The sequence below is a fragment of the Pristiophorus japonicus genome, chromosome 23 (assembly GCF_044704955.1).
Source record: "Pristiophorus japonicus isolate sPriJap1 chromosome 23, sPriJap1.hap1, whole genome shotgun sequence".
Taxonomy (NCBI): Eukaryota; Metazoa; Chordata; class Chondrichthyes; family Pristiophoridae; genus Pristiophorus; species Pristiophorus japonicus.
Genome location: NC_091999.1, coordinates 45,977,119 through 46,000,672, shown reverse-complemented (window position 1 = coordinate 46,000,672; position 23,554 = coordinate 45,977,119). Strand labels below are relative to the sequence as shown.

The 23,554-nt window shown below is 42.7% G+C and overlaps 1 non-coding gene and 1 pseudogene across 1 annotated transcript; both read right to left on the bottom strand.

Moving 5' to 3' along the window:
* LOC139235515 (zinc finger protein 229-like) overlaps positions 1–23,554 on the bottom strand; it is a 211,144-nt pseudogene that overhangs the window by 111,221 nt on the left and 76,369 nt on the right.
* On the bottom strand, positions 18,978–19,059 carry trnaf-aaa (transfer RNA phenylalanine (anticodon AAA)). The gene has a single exon. It is a non-coding gene; the product is annotated as a tRNA-Phe (tRNA).

Here is a 23,554-nt window from a genome sequence, read left to right as displayed (position 1 = left end):
ATAGCAAGAATGTCCTTCCTCAGATTAGTAGACCAAAACTGAACACAATGTTTCTGGTGAGGCCTCACTAAGGCCCTGTACAACTGCAGTAAGACCTCCCTGTTCCTGTACTCAAATCCCATAGCAATGAAAGCCAACATACCATTTGCCTTCTTCACCGCCTGCTGTACCTGCATGCCCACTTTCAGTGACTCATGAACCATGACACCCAGGTCTCGTTGCACCTCCCCTTTTCCTAATCTTCAGATAATATTCTGCCTTCTAGTTTTTGCCCCCAAAATGGATAACCTCACATTTATTCACATTATACGGCATCTGCCATGCATTTGCACACTCACCTAACGTGTCCAAATCACCTTGCAGCCTCTTAGCGTCCTCCTCACAGCTCACACCGCCACCCAGTTTAGTGTCATCCGCAAACTTGGAGATATTACACTCAATTCCTTCATCTAAATCGTTCATGTATATTGTAAAGAGCTGGGGTCCCAGCACTGAGCCCTGCAGCACTCCACTAGTCACTGCCTGCCATTCTAAAAAGGACGCGTTTATCCTGACTCTCTGCTTCCTGTCTGCGAATCAGTTCTCTATCCACGTCAGTACATCACCCCAATAACATGCGCTTTGATTATGCACACCAATTTCTTGTGCGGGGCCTTGTCAAAAGCCTTTTGAAAGTTGAAATACACCACATCCACCTGGTTCTCCCTTGTCCACTCTGCTAGTTGCATCCTCAAAAAATTCCAGAAGATTCGTCAAGCATGATTTCCCTTTCATAATTCCATGCTGACTTTGTCCGATCCAGTCACTGCTTTCCAAATGCGCTGCTATTTAATCCTTAAAGATTGATTCCAAATTTTCCCCACTACTGATGTCAGGCTAACAGGTCGATAATTATCCGTTTACTTTCTCCCTCCTTTTTAAAAAAGTGGTTTTACATTCAGTCCATAGGAACTGATCCAGGTCGATATAATGTTGGAAAATAATCACCAATGCACCCACTATTTCTAGGGGCACTTCCTTAAGCACTCTGGAATGCAGATTATCAGACCCGGGGGATTTATCGGCCTTCAATCCCATCAATTTCCCTAACACAATTTCCCGCCTAATAAGGATATCCTTCAGTTCCTCTTTCTCACGAGACCCACTGTCCCCTAGTACATTCAGAAGATTATTTGTGTCTTCCTTTGTGAAGACAGAACCGAAGTATTTGTTCAATTGGTCTACCATTTCTTTGTTCCCCATTATAAATTCACCTGAATCCAACTGCAAGGGACCTACGTTAGTTGTTACTAATCTTTTTCTCTTCACATATTTATAGAAGCTTTTGCAGTCAGTATTTATGTTCCCTGAAAGCTTCCTCTCATACTCTATTTCCCCCCTCTTAATTAAAGCCTTAGTCCTCCTCTGTTGAATTCTAAATTTCTCCCAGTCCTCAGGTTTGTTGCTTTTTCCAACCAATTTATATGCCTCTTCCTTGGCTTTAACACTATCCTTAAGTTCCCTTGTAGCGATGGCTAAGCCACCTTCCGCGTTTTACTTTGACTCCAGACAGGGATGTACAATTGCTGAAGTTCATGAATGCCATCTTCAAATATTTGCAATTGCTAATCCACCGTCAACCCTTTAAGTATCCTCTGCAAGTCTATTCTAGCCAATTCACATCTCATACCGACGAAGTTACCTTTCCTTAAGTTCAGGAACCTAGTTTCCGAATTAACTGTGTCACTCTCCATCTTAATACAGAATTCTACCATACTGTGGTCACTCTTCCACAAGGGGCCTCGCACAAGAAGATTGCTAATTAGTCCCTTCTCATTACACATCACCCAGTCTGGGATGGCCAGCTCTCTAGTTGGTTCCTCGACATATTGGTCTAGAAAACCATCCCTAATACACTCCAAGAAATCCTCCTCCACCGCATTGCTACCAGTTGGGTTAGCCCAATCAATATGTAGATTAAAGTCGCCAATGATAACTGCTGTACCTTTATTGTACACATCCCTTATTTCTTGTTTGATGCTGTCCCCAACCTCACTACTATTGTTTGGTGGTCTGTACACTAACGTTATCTGCCGTCTAAATCCCACTAACGTTATCTGCCATTTGGAATTCCGTAGCTGCATCCATCACGATTCCACATCATCCAGGCTAATGTCCCTTCTTACTCTTGCATTAATTTCCCCTTTAACCAGCAACGCCACCCTGCCTTCTTCTCCTCTCTCTCCTATCCTTCCTAAATGTTGAAACCTCTGGATGTTGAGCTCCCAGCCTTGGTCACCCTGGAGCCATGTCGCTGTAATGCCAATTACATCATATCCATTAACTGCTGTCTGCGCAGTTAATTCGTCCACCTTTTCCGAATACTCCTCGCATTGAGGGACAGAGCCTTCAGGCATGTCTTTTTAACATCCTTTGCCCCTTTTGAATTTTTTTGTAATGTGGCCCTCCATGTTGCGCTCCATGTTTACTATTCTCCTTTCTATCTTTTGCTTCTGCCTCCATTTTATTTCCCTCTGTCTCCCTGCATAGGTTCCCATCCGCCTGCCATGTTAGTTTAACTCATCCCCAAAAGAACTAGCAAAAACTTCCCCTAGGACATTGGTTCCAGTCCTGCCCAAGTGCAGACCATCCAGTTTGTACTGGTCCCATCTCTCCGAGAACCGGTTCCTGTGTCCCAGGAATTTGAACCCCTCCCTCGTGTACCACTCCTCAAGCCACGTATTCATCTGAGCTATCCTGCGATTCCTACTCTGACTAGCACGTGGCACTGGTAGCAATCCTGAGATTACTATCTTTCAGGTCCTACATTTTAATTTAAATCCTCGCTCCCTAAATTCATCTCGTAGGACCTCATCCCGTTTTTTACTTATATCATTGGTACCTATATGCACCACGACAACTGGCTTTTCACCATCCCTTTTCAGAATGCTCTGCACCCGCTCTGAGACATCCTGGAGCAGGGTGGCAACATACCATCCTGGAGTCTCGGTTGCGCCCGCAGAAACGCCAAACCCCTTAAAATCGAATCCCCTATCATTATTGCTCCTCCACTCTTTGCCCTGCCCTCCTGTACAGCAGTGCCACCCACGGTGCCATGAACTTGGCTGGTACTGCTCCCCCCTGATCAGTCATCCCCCTCAACAGTACCCAACGCGGTGTATCTGTTTTGCAGGGGGTTGACCGCAGGGGACCCCTGCACCATCTTCCTTGTACTGCTCTTCCTGCTGGTCACCCATTTACTATCTGGCTGTGCACCCTTTATCTGTGGTAAGACCAACTCACTAAAGCTGCTATTCACATCATTGTAAGCATCGTGGATGCTCCAGAGTTCATCCACCAGCAGTTCCAGTGCCGCAATGCAGTCCGTCAGAAGCTGGAGGTGGATGCACTTCCCGCACACGTCGTCGTCAGGGACACCAGAAGCGTCCCTGACTTCCCACATAGTACAGGAGGAGTATAACACGTGTCCGAGCTGTCCTGGCATGACAAAACCCTTAGATAAACTTAATTTGGCAACAGCAATGCTAAATGTTACTTACTGATAGAGAAAAGAAAAAACAGAAGCTAATTACCAATCACCAGCCAATCACTTACCCCCTTAGCTGTGACGTCACCTTTCAATTTTATTTACTTCGTTTTTGCCTTCTCTCCCTGCTGCAGCTGCACCGGTTGGCCTCTCGCCGACTCACCAACGCTGGGCCTTTTTATAGGCCTCCCCACGCTGCCTCTTGTCGACTCAGGAACTTCTAATGGTTCTCCCACTTGTTTAACTGGATACATCTAATACACAGTGTATACATCTTCTTTTAATTCTTAAATTGGATATAATTCATTGACAGGATATAAAGGTACAGTTAATTGTTGAACTGGATATAATTAATACAGAGGGTATGAAGGTACAGGTGATTGTTAAATTGGACTTGGTTACCATTAGAAAGGGGAATAAAGTTACAGTTAATTGTTAAATTGGACATGATTACTCGTAAAATTCGTACAAAGTTACAGTTGGTTATGGAATTGAGCTTCATCAAAATACATTGAACAATAAATTCATCACTAATTTTTAAAAGGGGCTTATTAACTGTTGCACAGGGGTATAAAATCACAGTTAATTGAGATGATAAGTAATAAACAGAGGAAAATGTCTCAGTTACTTCTTCAACTGACTATATCAACTACACTGGCAAATAAAATTAATTAACGTTTAATTGGTTGTGATAACATGTGCATTGGGTACAATGTTATCTTTACATTTTAAACTGGAATTTCTAACAAATAGACAGGGTAATAAGGTTACAGTTAACAGATAAATTTGTCAGGATGATCAATACACAGGGGGAAAATGCTGCAGGTAATTATTGAATTGGACATGATGACTAATACTGCGGTGAAAAAAATTACAGTTCTTTGTTAAAGTGGGCTTAGTAACCAGTCCACGGGGTGATAACGTTATTGTTATTTGTAACATTGGTCACGAAAAAGATTACACAGGATAATGTTACTTTTAATTGAAAAATTGGACATGATAACCAGTATACAGGATAAAGTTAGTGCTAATGGCAAAATTGGTGATGATAACAAGTACACAGGAGATTTACATAACAGTTAATGATAAAATTGGTGATAATAATCGTTACACAGGAGGTTAACGTTAGTGTTAATGGTAAAATTGGACATGATAACCCCTATCGTTGGGAAAATGCTGGACTCCATTATTAAGGGACAGTAGCAGGACATTTGGAAAAGCATAATTCAATCAAGCAGAGTCAGCATGGTTTTATGAAAGGGAAATCATGTTTGACAAATTTGCTTGAGTTCTTCGAGGATGTAACGAGCAGGGTGAATAAGGGGGAATCAATGGATGTGGTGTATTTGGATTTCCAGAAGGCATTCGATAAAGTGCCGCATAAATGGTTAATGCACAAGATAAAACTTCATGGGGTTGGGGTAATATATTGGCATGGATTGAGGATTAGCTAACTAACAGAAAATAGAGAGTTGGGATAAACAGGTCATTTTCCGGTTGGCAAACAGTAACTAGTTGATTGCCACAACGATCGGTGCTGGGGCATCAACTATTTCCAAACTATATTAATGACATAGATGAAGGGACCGCGTGTAATGTAACCAAGTTTGCAAACGACACAAAGATGGGTGGGAAAGCACATTGTGAGGAGGACACAACAAATCTGCAAATTGATATAGACAGGCTAAGTGAATGTGCAAAATTTCGGCTGATGGAATATAATGTTAGAAAATGTGAGGTTATCCACTTTAGCAGAAAAAATAGAAAAGCAGATTATAACTTAAATGACGGGAAATTGCAAAGTGCTTCAGTACAGTGGGACCTGCGGATCCTTGTGCATGAAACACGAAAATTATAAAGCAGGTACAGCTTGTAAATCAGGAAGGCAAATGGAATGTTTGGCTTTGTTGCAAGGGGGTTGATTATAAAAGCATCTACGTCCTGCTACAACTGTACAGGGTATTGGTGAGGCCACACCTGGAGTACTGCGTACAGTTTTGTTCTCCGTTTTTAAGGAAGGATATATTTGCATTGGAGACTGTACAGAGAACGTTCAGTAGGTTCATTCCAGAGATGAGGGGTTTGACTTATGAAGATAGGTTGAGTAGGTTGAGTCCATATACATTGCAGTTCAGAAGAACGAGAGAGGATCAGATCCAAAAATCTAAGACGATGAAAGGTCTGGACATGATGGACGCAGAACATATTTTGCCACTCATAGGGTAAACTGAAACTAGTGGACATAGTCTGAGAATATGTGACCGCCCATTTAAAACTGAGATGAGGAGGAATTTATTCTTTCAGAGGGTTGTAAATCTGTGGAATTCAATGCCCCAGAGAGCTGTGGATGCTGGGTCATTGAATATATTTAAGGCGGAGATGGACAGATTTTCGCGCGATAAGGGAATAAATGTTTATGGGAAGCGTGCAGACAAGTGGAGCTGATTAAATGATCAGATCAACAATGATCTTATGAAATGGCGGACCGGGCTCGAGGGGTCAAATGGCCTACTCCTGCTCCTAGTTCTTGTGTTCTTGTGTAAACAGGATAACGTTATTGTAAATGGTAACACTGGACACGATAACCTGTACACAGGAGGATAACGTGAATGTAAGTGGTAAAATTGAACATGATAGCCAGTACACAGGGTAATGATAGTGTTTATGGTAAAAATGGACAGAAGCTTAGCTCAGTGCAATAAACTTAATTAATTATTCAATTGAATATAACGAACACACTGGCTAATACACGTGGTTAATTGTTAAATTGGTCATGATAACGAGTGCACAAAATACAAAACTACAATTACTGTATAATTTGGAAATGATAACGAATACAGAAGAGAATGATGTTGCAGATAATTGTGAAATTCGGGTTGAAATCCAATACACAGAGTAACAAAAATAAAGTTAATCATTCAGTTGGACGCAATAACTATTACAGACGGGAGTAAAGTTACAGTTAAGATGGAGATAGACACATTTTTGAGCGTTAAGGTAATAAAGGGTTACGGGGAGCGGGTAGGGATGTGGAGCTGAGTCCATGATCAGATCAGCAATGATCTTATTAAATGGCAGAGCAGGCTCGAGGGGTCAAATGGCCTACTCCTGCTCTTATTTCTTGTGTTCCTGTGTACACAGGGTAACGTTCGTGTAAATGGTAAAAATGGAGATGATAACCAGTACACAGGAGGATAACATCACTGTTAATGCTAAATTTGGACATGATAACTAGTACACAGGAGGATAACGTCATTGTTAATGGTAAAGTTGGACATGATAAACAGTTCACAGGGGGATAACGTTACTGTTAATGGTAAAATTAGACATGACAACCAGCACAAATGATAAGTAAATCTCAGGGGAATAAACCTAGATAACTATTCAATTGAATATAACGAACACATTGGCTAATAAATGTAGTTAATTATTAAATTGGTCATGATAACGAGGGCAAACGGGATAAAACTACAGTTAATTTAATGATAACGAATACACAGGAGAATAATGTTACAGATAATTGTGAAAGTTGGCATGATATCAAATACGCAGGGTAATAAAATTAATGTCAATCGTTAAATTGGACCGGTTAATTATTACACAGTGGAGTAAAGTTACAGTTAATTGTTCAATTGAATATAACGAGCACAGACCTAATTAAATTAGTTAGTTGTTAAATTGGACTTGCTAATTAATGCACAAGGGGATAAAGTTGCAGTTATTTTAAAAATTGAGTTAAAGAAGACAGATGAAGACAGATAAAAAGACAGAGTGATTGAGGCAGAAGGAGAGGGAGTGCACGTGAATCACAATGAGACATTGAGAGAAGGAGACAGAGAGGGCGAAGATACAGAGAGAGAGAAAGAGAGAGACAGAAAGGAAGAACGAGAGACATAGAGAAACATTGAGAGAGATATGGAGAGAGACATGGAGAGAGACATTGAGAGAAACATTGAGTGATATATTGAGTGAGATATTGAGAAGCACATCGAGTGAAACATTGAATGAGACATTGAGTGAGACATTAAGGCGACATTGAGATATTCTTTGAGAGACACATTGAGAGACACATTGAGAGAGATATTGAGGGAGACATTGAGGGAGACATTGGGGGAAACATTGAGAGAGACATTGAAAAAGCCATTGAGGGTGGCATTGAGAGAGACACTGAGAGAAACATTGAGAGATACATTGAGAGATATATTGAGAGATGCATTGAGGGAGGCATTGAGAGAGACACTGAGAGAAACATTGAGAGAAACATTGAGAGAAACATTGAGAGAAACATTGAGAGATACATTGAGAGATATATTGAGAGATTCATTGAGGGAGGCATTGAGAGAGACACTGAGAGAAACATTGAGAGAAACATTGAGAGAAACATTGAGAGATACATTGAGAGATATATTGAGAGATTCATTGAGGGAGGCATTGAGAGAGACACTGAGAGAAACATTGAGAGATACATTGAGAGATATATTGAGAGATATATTGAGAGATTCATTGAGGGAGGCATTGAGAGAGACACTGAGAGAAACATTGAGAGAGACACTGAGAGAAACAGTGACAGAGACACTGAGAGAAACATTGAGAGATACATTGAGAGATATATTGAGAGATTCATTGAGGGAGGCATTAAGAGAGACACTGAGAGAAACATTGAGAGAGACACTGAGAGAAACATTGACAGAGACACTGAGAGAAACATTGAGAGATACATTGAGAGATATATTGAGAGATTCATTGAGGGAGGCATTAAGAGAGACACTGAGAGAAACATTGAGAGAGACACTGAGAGAAACATTGACAGAGACACTGAGAGAAACATTGAGAGATACATTGAGAGATATATTGAGGGAGACATTGAGGGAGGCATTAAGAGAGACATTGAAATACATTGATCGAGATTTTGAGAGAGACATTGGGAGAGGTACATAGAGAGATATCGAGAGACACATTGAGGATGGCATTGAGGCAGGTATTGAGAGAGATATTGATAGAGACAGAGAGGGAACATTGAGACCGACATTGAGGGAGACATTGCGAGAAGCATTGAGAAAGAAATTGAAGGACATATTCATGGAAACATTGAAGGAGACATTGAGGGAAACATTGAGAGAGACATCGAGAGAATCATTGAGAGAGACGTTGAGGGAGACAGTGAAAGATATATTGAGAAAGTCATTGAGCAAGGAATTGAGGGAGACATTGACAAACACCTGAAGGGAGATATTGAGAGAGACTTTGAGAGAGAGATTGAGTGAGACATTGAGAGACACATTGAGGGAGACATTGAGCGAGTCATTGTGTGGGAAGTTGAGAGAGACATTGTTGGAGGCAGTGACAGTGACATTGAGGGCGATGTTGCAGGAGACATTTAGCGAGACATTGAGAGAGACATTGAGAGGTACATTGAGACATACATTGAGGGAGACTATGAGAGAGACATTGAAAGAGAGATTGAGGGAGACATTGAGAAACACTGAGGGAGATATTGAGCGAGTCATTGTGTGAGAAGTTGAGAGAGACATTGTTGGAGGCAGTGACAGTGACATTGAGGGCGATGTCGGGGGAGACATTTAGCGAGACATTGAGAGAGACATTGAGAGGTACATTGAGACATACATTGAGGGAGACTATGAGAGAGACATTGAAAGAGAGATTGAGGGAGACATTGAGAGACACTGAGAGAGATATTGAGTGATACATATAAACGTAGAAACATAGAAACTGTGTGCAGGAGTAGGCATTTCGAGCCTACACCACCATTCAACATGATCATGGCTGATCATGCAACTTCAGTACGCCATTCCTGCTTTCTCTCCATACCCTTAATCCCTTCAGCTGTAAGGGCCACATCTAACTCCCTTTTGAATACATCTAACGAACTGGCTTCAACAACGTTCTGTGGTAGAGAATTCCACAGGTTCACAATTATTTGAATGAAGAAGTTTCTCTTCATCTCGGTCCTAAGTCGATAGACTGTTGGAAAATGATCACCAATGTATTCAGTATTTCTAGTGCCACTTCCTTAAGTACGCTGGGATGCAGACTATCAGGCCCTGGGGATTTATCGGCCTTCAATCCCATCAATTTTCCGAACACAATTTCCTGCCTAATAAGGATATCTTCAGTACCTCCTACTCACTAGACACTCGGTCCCCTAGTATTTCCGGAAGATTATTTGTGCTTTCCTTCGTGAAAACAGAACCAAAGTATTTGTTCAACTCGTCTGCCATTTCTTTGTTCCTCATTATAAATTCACCTGCATCCGACTGCTAGGGAATTACGTTTGTCTTCACTAATCTTTTTCTCTTCACATATCTATCGAAGCTTTTGCAGTCAGTTTTTATGTTCCCGGCAAGCTTCTTCTCGTATTCTATTTTCCCCGTCCTCAGGTTTGCTACTTTTTCTCGCCTATTTATATACCTCTTCCTTGGATTTATCACTATCTTTAATTTCCCTAGTTAGCCACGGTTGAGCCACCTTCCCCGTTTTATTTTTACTCCAGACAGGAATGTAAAATTATTGAAGTTCATCCATGTGATCTTTAAATGTCTGCCATTGCCTATCCACCGTCAAGCCTTTAATTATCAGTCTATTCTAAACAATTCTCTTGTCATACCATCGAAGTTACCTTTCCCTAAGTTCAGGAGCCTAGTCTCTGAATTACTTGTGTCACTCTCCATCTTAATAAAGAAATCTACCATTTTATGATCATTCTTCCCTAAGGGGGCTCGCACAAGAAGATTGCTAATTAGTTATTTCTCATTACACATCACCCAGTCTAGGATGACCAGCCATCTCATTGGTTTCTCGAAATATTGGTCCAGAAAACCATCCCGAATACACTCCAGGAAATCCTCCTCCATCGTCTTGGTACCAGTTTGGTTTGCGCAATCTATGTATAGATTGAAGTCTCCCATGATAACTGCTGTACCTTTATTGCATGCATCCCTAATTTCTTGTTTGATGCTGGCCCCAACCTCACTACTACGTTTGGTGGTCTGTACACAACTCCCACTAACGTTTTCTCTCCTATGCTATTCCGCAGTTCGACCAATACAGATTCCACATCATCCAAGCTAATGTCCTTCCTTACTATTGCATTAATTTCCTCTTTAACCAGCAACGCTACCTTACCTCCGTTTCCTTTCTGCCTATTCTTCCTGAATGTTGAATACCCCTGGTTTTTGAGTTCCTAGCATTGGTCATCCTGGAGCCATGTCTCTGTGATGCCAATTATATCATATTGATTATGCCTGTGCAGTTAATTAGTCCACCATATTACGAATACTCCTCTCATTGAGGCACAGAGCCTTCAGGCTTGACTTTTTAACACACTTTGCCCTTTTAGAATTTTGCTGCAATGTGTCCCTTTGTGATATTTGCCTTGGCTCTCTCTGCCCTCCACTTTTATTTTTCTTCTTTCTATCTTTTGCTTCTGCCCCTGTTTAACTACCCTCTGTCTCCCTGCATAGGTTACCATCCCCCTGCCATATTAGTTTAACCGCTCCCCAACAGCACTGGCAAACACTCCCCCGAGGACATTGCTTCCGGTCCTGGCCAGGGTCAGACCGTCCGTTTTGTGGTCCCAGCTCCCCCAGAACCGGTTCCAATATCCCATGAATTTGAATCCCTCCCTGCTGCAGCACTCCTCAAGCCACGTATTCATCTGAGATATTCTTAGATTCCTACTCTGACTAGCACGTGAAAATGGTAGCAATCCTGAGATTACTACCTTTGAGGTCCTACTTTTTTCATTTAACTCCTAGCTCCCTAAATTCAACTTGTAGGGCCTCATCCCGTTTTTGTACCTATATCGTTGGTACCTATATGCACCACGACAACTGGCTGTTTACCCTCCCCCTTCAAAATGTCCTTCACCTGTTCCGAGACACCTTTGAGCCTTGCACCAGGCAGGCAACATACAATCCTGGAGTCCCGATTGCAGTCGCAGAAACGTCTATCTATTCCCCTTACAATAGAATCCCCTACAACTATAGCTCTCCCACTATTTTTCCTACCCTCCTGTGCAGCAGAGCCACCCACAGTGCCATGAAAGTGGCTGCTGCTGCTCTCCCCTGATGAGTCCATCCCCCTCAACAGTACCCAAAGCGGTGTAACTGTTTTGCAGTGGGCGATGACTGCAGGGGACCCCTGCATTCCCTTCCTTCCACTGCTCTTCCTGTTGTTCACCCATCCCCTATCTGGCTGTGTACCCTTTACCTGCGGTGTGGCCAACTCACTAAACGTGCAATTCACGACATCCTCAGCATCACGGATGCTCCAGAGAAAATCCACCCACAGCTCCACTGCCACAATACGCTCTGTCCGGTGCTGCAGGCGGAAACACTTCGCGCACATGTAATCGTCAAGGACACTGTGACTTCCCACGAAGCACAGGAGAGCACAACCTGTGTCCCAGTTTTCCTGCCATGACTTAACCCTTAGATTAACTTAATTTGTCAACAATAATGATAAAGGTTACCTGCTGCTAAAGGAAAGAGGCAGAGGCAGAGACTGAGATACATTTCACAATTCAATTTCTTGATATTTGAGAGTGTCACAGAGAAAAATGCTGATTCAACAGTTAACAATCAGGTATCACCGAGCAGGATGGGAGAAAATTAGTGTTAAATCAAAGACTTATCTGGAGTGGGGCTCGAACCGACGTGATTACAAATTCAGTGGATCTTGAGTCCAACGCTTTAAGCACTCTGAAATCCTGGTCCTGTAATTATGCGGATTCTGTCTCTGTGAGAGATTGGGCTTCCCCACAGACACACATATACACATAGGTTTTCAGTGAGCATTTACGAACATTTTTAGTAATATTGACACGGGTCCAACTCTCCTATTCTCTTTCGAGTTGGTATGAAAAAGAGAGAGAGTGAGAGTGATAGGGAATTCAATTGTAAGGGGAATAGATAGGCGCTTATGCGGCCGCAACCGGGACTCCAGGATGGTATGTTGCCTCCCTGGTGCAAGGGTCAAGGATATCTCGGAGAGGGTGCAGGACATTCTGAAAATGGAAGGTGAACAGCCAGTTGTCGTGGTGCACATTGGTACCAACGATATAGCTAAAACAAAACGGGATGAGGTCTTACGAGACGAATTTAAGGAGCTGGGAGATAAATTAAAAAGTAGGACCTCAAAAGTAGTAATCTCGGGATTGCTACCAGTGCCACGTGCTAGCCGGAGTAGGAATCGCAGGATAGCTCAAATGAATACGTGGCTTGAACAGTGGTGCAGCAGAGAGGGATTCAAATTCCTGGGGCATTGGAACCGGTTCTGGGGAGGTGGGACCAGTACAAACCAGACGGTCTGCACCGAGGCAGGACCGGAACAACAGTCCTAGGAGGAGTGTTTGCTAGTGCTGTTGGGGAGGAGTTAAACTAATATGGCAGGGTAATGGGAATCAATGCAGGGAGACAGAGGGAAACAAAATAGAGACAGAAGCAAAAGACAGAAAGGAGATGAGTAAAAGTGGAGGGCAGAGGAACCCAAGGCAAAAAATAAAAAGGGCCACTATGCAGCAGAATTCGAAAGGGTCAAAGTATGTTAAAAAGGCAAGCTCTGTGCCTCAAGGCGAGGAGTATTCAGAATAAGGTGGATGAATTAACTGTGCAGATAGCAGTCAACGGATAAGATGTGGTCGGCATCACAGAGACATGGCTGCAGGGTGACTAAGGCTGGGAATTCGACATCCAAGGGTATTCAACATTTAGGAAGGATAGACAGAAAGGAAAAGGAGGCGGATTGACGTTGCTGGTTAAAGAGGAAATTAATGCAATTGTAAGGAAAGACATTAGCTGGGATGATGTGGAATCGGTATGGGTGGAGCTACGGAATACCAAAGGGCAGAAAACGCTAGTGAGAGTTCTGTACAGACCTCCAAACAGTAGTAGTGATGTTGGGGAGGGCATCAAACAGGAAATTAGGGGTGCATGCAATAAAGGTGCAGCAGTTATCATGGGTGACTTTAATATGCATATAGATTGGGCTAACCCAACTGGAAACAATACGGTGGAGGAGGATTTCGTGTAGTGCATAAGGGATGGTTTTCTAGGCCAATATGTCGAGGAACAAACTAGGGGGGAGGCCATCTTAGACTGGTTGTTGTGTAATGAGAGAGGATTAATTAGCAATCTCGTTGTGCGAGGCCCCTTGTGGAAGAGTGACCATGATATGGTGGAATTCTACATTAGGATGGAGAATGAAACAGTTAATTCAGAGACCATGGTCCAGAACTTAAAGAAGGGTAACTTTGAAGGTATGAGGCGTGAATTGGGTAGGATAGATTGGCGAATGATACTTAAGGTGTTGTGAGTGGATGGGCAATGGCAGACATTTAGAGACCGCATGGATGAACTACAACAATTGTACATCCCTGTCTGGCATAAAAATAAAAAAGGGAAGGTGGCTCAACCGTGGCTATCAAGGGAAATCAGGGATAGTATTAAAGCCAAGGAAGTGGCATACAAATTGGCCAGAAATAGCAGCGAACCAGGGGACCTGGAGAAATTTAGAACTCAGCAGAGCAGGACAAAAGGTTTGATTAGGGCAGGTAAAATAGTGTACAAGAGGAAGCTTGCAGGGAACATTTCTATGTTTCTATGTTTCTACAGATATGTAAAGAGAAAAAGGTTACGAAAGTCAAACGTGGGTCCCCTGCAGTCAGAATCAGGGGAAGTCAAAACTGGGAACAAAGATATGGCAGACCAATTGAACAAGTACTTTGGTTCGGTATTCACTAAGGAGGACACAAACAACCTTCCGGATATAAAAGGCGTTAGAGGGTCGAGTAAGAAGGAGGAACTGAGGAAAATATTTATTGGTCGGGAAATTGTGTTGGGGAAATTGATGGGATTGAAGGCCGATAAATCTCCAGGGTCTGATGGACTGCAGAGTACTTAAGGAGGTGGCCTTGGAAATAGCTGATGCATTGACAGTCATTTTGCAACATTCCATATACTCTGGATCAGTTCCTATCGAGTGGAGGGTAGCAAATGTAACACCACTTTTTGAAAAAGGAGGAAGAGAGTAAACAGGTAATTATGGACCGGTCAGCCTGACATCGGTAGTGGAATCAATTATTAAGGATGTCATAGCAGCGCATTTGGAAAGAGGTGACATGATAGGTCCAAGTCAGCATGGATTTGTGAAAGGGAAATCATGCTTGACAAATCTTAAATTTTTTGAGGATGTTTCCAGTAGAGTGGACAAGAGGGAACCATTTGATGTGGTGTATTTGGACTTTCAGAAGGATTTCGACAAGAGATTAATGTGCAAAGTTAAAGCACATGGGATTGGGGGTAGTGTGCTGACATGGATTGAGAACTGGTTGGCAGACAGGAAGCAAAGAGTAGGAGTAAATGGGTATTTTTCAGAATGGCAGGCAGTGACTAGTGGGGTACCGTAAAGTAATGTGCTGGGGCCCGAGCTGTTTACATTGTACATTAATGATTCAGACGAGGGGATTAAATGTAGAATGTCCAAATTTGCGGATGACACTAAGTTGGGTGGCAGTGTGAGCTGCGAGTTGGATGCTATAACTTGGATAGGTTAGTTGAGTGGGCAAATGCATGGCAGATGAAGTATAATGTGGATAAATGTGAGGTTATCCACTTTCGTGGTAAAAACAGAGAGACAGACTTTTATCTGAATGATGGCAGATTAGCAAAAGGGGAGGTGCAACGAGACCTGGGTGTCATGGTACATCAGTCATTGAAGGTTGGCATGCAGGTACACCAGGCGGTTAAGAAAGCAAATGGCATGTTGGCCTTCACAGTGAGGGGATTTGATTACAGGGGCACGGATGTGTTACTACAGTTGTACAGGCCTTGGTGAGGCCACACCTGGAGTATTGTGTACAGTTTTGGTCTCCCCTAACTTGAGGAAGGACATTCTTGCTATTGATGGAGTGCAGCGAAGGTTCACCAGACTGATTCCCGGGATGGCGGGACTGACATACCAATAAAGACTGGATCAACTGGGCTTGTATTCACTGGAGTTCAGAAGAATGAGAGGGGATCTCATCGAAACGTTTAAAATTCTGACGGGTTTAGACAGGTTGGATGCAGGAAGAATGTTCCCAATGTTGGGGAAGTCCAGAACCAGGGGTCACAGTCCAAGGATAAGGGGTAAGCTATTTTGGACCGAGATGAGGAGAAACTTCTTCACCCAGAGAGTGGTGCACCTGTCGAATTCTCTACCTTAGGAAGTTGTTGAGGCCAATTCAAAAAATATATTCAAAAAGGAGTTAGATGTAGTCCTTACTACTAGGTGTATAAGGGGTGTAGCGAGAAAGCAGGAATGCGGTACTGAAGTTGCATGTTCAGCCATGAACTCATTTAATGTGGTGCAGGCTGGAAAGGCAGAAAAACCTACTCCTGCAACTATTTTCTATTTTTCTATGTGTCTGATTAATGCTCTTCGAATTTTCACATCCACCCGAGGGTGCAGACGGAGCTTCAATTTAACCTTTCATCCGAAAGTCAACAGCTTCAACAATGCAAAATTCCCCACGTACTGCATTTGCGTGTCAGCCAAGATTATATGCTCAAGTCTCAGGAGTGGGACTTGAACACACAACCTCCAGATTCAGTCGAGAATGCTGCCACTGAACCAATGCCGATACCTAAGTTCACAACCGTATTATTTTACACAATTATTTTTTAAAAGTTCCAGGACATACCAAATTCATGGTGATGATATCCACAGACAGTTGCACATAGACAGTGACATACATGCAGAGAAACAGACACAGAGACACACACACACACACAAAACCAGAAATATACACGCACCGACGGACATGCACAGAGTGCCTTAGACATACAGAGTGATAGACAGCCAGAACCACTGTCGCTAATTTGGCTGATTTTTGCGTTTTTCTATCCCTATGTATCGTGAATATTGCAGATTAATGAAAATAAGAAAAAAAATGTCAGTGTTGACATGTGTGGGACGTTATTCCACCAAACTCAGGATCAGTTTTTCAGGACCTGATTAAATTGTGAAATGGAATGAAAAATGCTGAGATACGTAGTCAACAGGATTCGCATATGTGCCAGGAAACCACAATGGATTTGCAGTCCATCACCTTATCCACTAGGCCACGACCACTGGTTAGCTCCCTACTTAAATGTTACTCAGATAAAACTCAGTCATCCATCTCTGTGCAGCAGACGGCCACAGAACCCTGAAACAATCTCCGTTTGCTAAAAATCTGGAAGAAGCAATCTGCTCTTGTTGTATTTTTACTGTTCTATATTACTCTGGAACTTTTCAATATGAATCTATGCCAAGAAACAAAAGTAAAACTCTGCATATTGAGATAACTGCCTTCTCGTCAGGGAATTGAACCCCGCTCCCCAGCTTGAGAGGTGGGGATACTCACCACTATACTACCGAGGAAGTGACAGAGGTGGGTGCTGTCAGAGCCAGAATCGAGCTGTGATCAAAACTGGTCACCATGAGAAGTCGACCAACACATTGAGAGGCAGAGACCAACCGACAAACAGGGAGAGACAGACAGCGAGATAGAGACAAAGAGAGACAGAAAGTGTGAGTCTGAGAAGGAGAGGCAGACTGAGTGAGAAAAAGCCTCAAACGCACACATATACACAGATATATTTGTGTGCTTTATAAAGAGAGAGGGGGAAAGAGTGAGAGAGTGACAGTGATAAATACAATGACAAGGAGAGAGACAGACAGAGAGAGAGAGAGAAAGATAGAGAGAGAGACAGAGATATGAACAGAAAATGATGGAAATACTCAGCAGGTTAGAGACAGGAACTAACAGAGACAGGCAAAGAGAGACAGACAGTCAGAGACATAGACAGACAGAGATGATGGGAAAGCGAGAGACAGTCAGACAGAGAGACTGAGAGAATCCCATTGGAACAGAACTGGACACCGTGAGAAAGACACAGACACATTGAGAGGCAGAGATAAACAGCGAAACAGGGAGAGACAGACAGTGAGATAGAGACAAAGAGAGACAGAAAGTTGAGACTGAGAGGGAGAGGCAGACTGAGTAAGAAAAAAGACTCAAACACATATATATATATACAGTGATGTGTGTATGTGTGACCTATTAAGAGAGAGAGGGTAAGAGTGAGAGAAAGACAATGATACAGTCAGTGACAAGGAGAAAAACAGACAGAGAGAGAGAGATAGAGACTAAAACAGAAAATGATGGAAATACTTCTCAGGTTACAGGAAGGGACTAACAGAGACAGGCAAAGACATGGACAGACCGAAATGATGGGGAAGAGAGAGCCAGTCAGACAATTAATCTGGGAGAATCCCATTGGAACAGACGTGGGCACCGTGAGAAAGAGCCAGACTGAGAGACAGAGACAAACAGAGAAACAGGGACAGACAGAGTGAGTCAGACTGAGAGATACAAAGATTCAAACATACAAAAACATACACAGCTCTCTGAAGAGAAAGAGAGGCAGAGACCGAGCGACACAGATACATTTCACAATTTCATTTCATTATCGGTTCAGAGTGTCACATTGTTACATAAAATTGCTGATTCAACCGATGAAAATCCGGTATCACTGATTAGAATTTGAGGAAATCCGTGTTAAATTAAAGAGATACCAGGAGTGGGGTACGAACCCACGCGGAAAAATACCCATTGAATTTTAAGTCCAAAGCCTTAACCACTGAGATTTCCTCGTCCGGTGAGACCCTGCATTCTGTCTCTGTGAGCATCTGGGCTTCAACCCCAACCCCACATACAAACACATGCACATCGGCTTCCAGTGAGCATTTACGAACATTTTTAGTGATATTGACACGGGGGCAACTCTCCTATTTTTTTTCGAGTAATGCCATGGGACCTTTCATATCCACCCATGGGTGCAGACGGAGTTTAATTTAACATTTCATCCGAAAGTCAACAGCTTCAACATTGCAAAATTCCCAAAATGCTGCACTTGAGTGTTAGCCAAGATGTTATGCTCACGTCTCAGGAGTGCGACTTGAACACACAAACACCTAATTCAGGCGAGAATGCTGCTACTGAACCAAAGCCGATACAAAAGTTCACAACCGTATTATTTTCCCCAAGTCTTTCTTATAAGGTCCAGGACATACCAAATTCATGGTGATGATTTCCACAGACAGTTGCACATACATAGAGATATATATAGAGATAGATAGACACAGAGACACACACACAAATAACCAAAAATATACACGCACCAACGGACATGCACAGATGCCTCAGACATCTCGCGGGATAGACAGGCTGAATCACTGTCGCAACTTTGACTGATTTTTGCGATTTTTTAAACGGATGTATCGTAAATATTGCTGATTAATAAACATGAGAAACAAATGTCAGTGTTGAAAGGTGTGGGACGTTATTCCATCGATCTCAGGATCAGTTTGGCAGAGACCTGGTGAAATTGAATGAAAAATGCTGAGAAATAGTCGGCAGGATTCGAACCTACGCTGGAAAACCCCAATGGATTTTTAGTCCATCGCCTTAACAACTCGGCCACGACTACTGTGTTGCTGCCTTTTGTAAACGTTACTCAGAAAAAACTCAGTCATCCATCTCTGTGCAGCAGACGGCCAAAGATTCCTGAAAAAGTCTCTATCTGCTCAAACTCTGTAAGAGGCAATCTCCTTTACCTGTATTTTTACAGCTCGATATTGCTCTGCAACTTTTTAATATGAATCTCTTCCAAGAAACAGAAGTAAAATTCTACATTTTGAAACAACTGCCTCCCCGTCAGGGAATTGAACCCCGGTCTCTCGCGGGACAGGCGGGATATACCCACTAAACGAACGAGGAACTAATGGGTACCAGATCTGTCAGAGCAGGAATCGAGCTGTGAACAGAACTGGACACCATCAGAAGTCGACAGATTGAGAGACAGAGACAAACCGACAAACAGGGAGAGACAGACAGCGAGATAGAGACAACGATAGACAGAAAGTGTGAGACTGAGAAAGAGAGGCAGACTGAGTGAGAAAAAGAGTCAAACACAAACATATACAGACATGTGTGTGTGTGATCTATTAAGAGAGAAAGGGAAAGAGTGAGAAAAAGACAATGAAAGAGACAGTGACAAGGAGAGAGACAGGTAGAGATAGAGAGATAGAGACTAAAACAGAAAATGATGGAAATACTTTTCAGGTTAGAGACAGGCAAAGAGATGGACAGACCGAAATGATGGGAAAGAGAGAGCCAGTCAGATAAAGAGTCTGAGAGAATCCCTTTAGAACAGAAGTGGACACCGTGAGGAAGAGACAGATTGAGAGACAGAGATAAGCAGAGAAACAGGGACAGACAGAGTGAGTCAGACTGAGAGAGACAAAGACTCAAACATACAAACACATACACAGCTCTCTGAAGAGAGAGAGAGGCAGAGACCGAGCGGCACAGATATATTTCACAATTTCATTTCGTTATCAGCTCAGAGTGTCACATACCTACAGAAAATTGCAGATTCAACAGATGAAAATCCGGGATCACTGATCAGAATGGGAGGAAATCTGTGTTAAATTAAAGGATAGAATAAAAGAAAAAGGAGGTGGGGTAGCATTGCTGGTTAAAGAGGAGATTAATGCAATAGTTAGGAAGGACATTAGCTTGGATGATGTGGAATCTATATGGGTAGAGCTGCAGACCACCAAAGGGCAAAAACGTGAGTGGGAGTTGTGTACAGACCTCCAAACAGTAGTTGTGATGTTGGGGAGGGCATCAAACAGGAAATTAGGGGTGCATGCAATAAAGGTGCAGCAGTTATGATGGGTGACTTTAATATGCACATAGATTGGGCTAACCAAACTGGAAGCAATACGGTGGAGGAGGATTTCCTGGAGTGCATAAGGGATGGTTTTCTAGACCAATATGTCGAGGAACCAACTAGGGGGGAGGCCATCTTAGACTGGGTGTTGTGCAATGAGAGAGGATGAATTAGCAATCTCGTTGTGCGAGGCCCCTTGGGGAAGAGTGACCATAATATGGTGGAATTTTGCATTAGGATGGAGTATAAAACAGTTACTTCAGAGATCATGGTCCAGAACTTAAAGAAGGGTATCTTTGAAGGTATGAGGCGTGAATTGGCTAGGATAGATTGGCGAATGATACTTAAGGGGATGACTGTGGATTGGCAATGGCAGACATTAAGAGACCACATGGATGAACTACAACAAGTGTACATTACTGTCTGGCATAAAAATAAAAAAGGGAAGGTGGTTCAACCGTGGCTATCAATCAGGGATAGACAGGCTGAATCACTGTCGTAACTTTAATTGATTGTTGCGTATTTCTCTCCGTATGTATCGTGAATATTGCAGATTAATAAAAATGAGAAAAAATGTCAGTGTTGAAAGGTGTGGGACGTTATTCCATCGATCCCAGGATCAGTTTTGCAGAGACCGGGTTCAATTGTGAAATGGAATGTGAAATGCTGAGATCTGTAGTTAGCAGAATTTGAAGCTGCGCCAGAAAAGCCAATGGATTTCGAGTCCAGCGCCTTAACCACTCGGCCACGACTACTGCATCTGGGCCTTCGTAAACGTTACTCAAAAAAAACTCAGTCATCCATCTCTATGCAGCAGACGGCCAGAGAATCCTGAAAAAGTCTCCGTTTGCTGAAAATCTGGAAGAGGCAATCTCCTCTACCATTATTTTTACTGTTCTATCTTGCTCTGGAACTTTTTAACATGAATCTCTACCAAGAAACAGAAGTAAAATTCTACGTTTTGAAAAAACTGCCATCCGGTCAGGAATTGAACCGCAGTATCCCATGTAACAGACAAGGATACGCACCACTATACTAACGATGAATTGAGGCTGATTAGCTCTGTCAGAGCAGGAATCGAGCTCTGAACAGAACTGGACACCATGAGAAGTCGACAGACACATTGAGAGACAGAGACACACCGACAAACAGTGAGAGACAGAAAGCGAGATAGAGACAACGAGAGACACAAAGTGTGAGACTGAGAAGGAGAGGCAGACTGAGTGAGAAAATGACTCAAACACACACATATACAGAGATGTGTGTGTGTAATCTATTAAAAGAGAGAGGGAAAGAGTGAGAGAAAGACAATGATAAAGACAGTGACACAGAGAGAGACAGATAGAGAAAAAACAGAAAACGATGGAAATACTTATCAGGTTAGAGACAGGGACGAACAGAGAGAGGCAAAGACATGGACAGTCCGTAATGATGGGAAAGGGACAGCGGGTCAGACAAAGAGAATTCCACTTTGAACCGAAGTGGACACCGTGAGAAAGAGACAATTTGAGAGACAGAGACAAACAGAGAAACTGGGACAGTCAGAGTGAGACCAAGACTCAAACATCGAAACACATTCACAGCTCTCGAAAGAGGGAGAGAGGCAGAGACCGAGCGACACAGATACATTTCACAATTTAATTTCATTATCGGCTCAGAGTGTCACATCGTTACAAACAATTGCAGATTCAACAGATATCACTGATCAGAATGGGAGGAATTCCGTGTTAAATTAAAGAGACAGCAGGAGTGGAGTACGAACTCACGCGGGAAAAACCCATTGAATTTCTTAGGCAAACGTCTTAACCACTCGGCCATCCTGGTCCTGTCAGCATCTGGATTCTGTCTATGTGTGCATGTGAACCTGGGCTTCAACTCCAAACCCACATACACACACACACACAGAGGCTTTCAGTGAGCATTTACGAACATTTTTCGTCACATTGACACGGGGGCAACTCTCCTATTCTTTTTCGAGTAATGCTCTGGGACCTTTCACATCCACCCGAGAGTGCAGACGGAGCTTCAATTTTACATTTCATCCAAAAGTCAACAGCTTCAACAATGCAAAATTCCCTAAGTGGTGCACTTGAGTGTTAGCCAAGATTATATGCTCAAGTTTCAAAAGTGAGGCTTGAACACACAAACTCCTGATTCAGTCGCGAATGCTGTCACTGAACCAAAGCCGATACAAAAGTTCACCACCGTATTATTTTCCCCAAGTCTTTTTTGTACGTACCAGGACATACAAAATTCATGGCGATGATTTCCACAGACAGTTGCACATACACAGAGACGTATATACAGATAGACAGACAGAGACACACACACATATATAACCAAACAATTACACGCACCAACAAACATGCACAGATGCCTTAGACATTTCGAGGGATAGACAGGCTGAATCACTGTCGCAACTTTGACTGATTGTTGCGTTTTTCTATCCGTATGTATCGTGAATATTGCAAATTAATATAAATGAGAAAAAATGTCAGTGTTGAAAGGTGTGGGACGTTCTTCCATCTCTCTCAGGATCAGTTTTGACGAGATCTCGTTAAATTGTGAAATGGAATGAAAAATGCTGAGAATCGTAGTGGGCAGGATTCGAAGCAGGGCAGTGAAAATCCAAGCGGTTTCAAGTCCATCATCTTAACCATTCGACCACGGATAGTGCTTCTCGGCTGTCTTAAATGTTTCTCAGAAAAAACTCAGTCATCCATCTCTATGCAGCAGACGGCCAGAGAATCCTGAAAAAGTCTCCGTTTGCTGAAAATCTGCAAGAGGCAATCTACTCTACCTGTATTTTTACTGTTCTATATTGCTATGGAACGTTTTAACATGAATCTCTACCAAGAAACAGAAGTAAAATTCAACATTTTGAAAAAACTGCCTCACCGCATGAGAGGCGAGGATGCGTAATACTCTACTAACGAGGAACTGACGAATATCAGTTTTGTCAGAGCAGGAATCGAGCTATGAACAGAACTGGACACCATGAGAAGTCGACAGATACATTGAATGACATAGAAACATAGAAACGTAGAACATAGGTGCAGGAGTAAGTTATTAGGCCTTTCGAGCTTCACCGCCATTCAATGAGTTCATGGCTAAACATGCAATTTATTTACCCCATTCCTGCTTTCTTGCCATTCCCCTTGATCCCCCATCTAACTCCTTTTTGAATACATTTAGTAAATTGGCCTCAACAACTTTCTGTGGTCGAGAATTCCACAGGTTCACCACT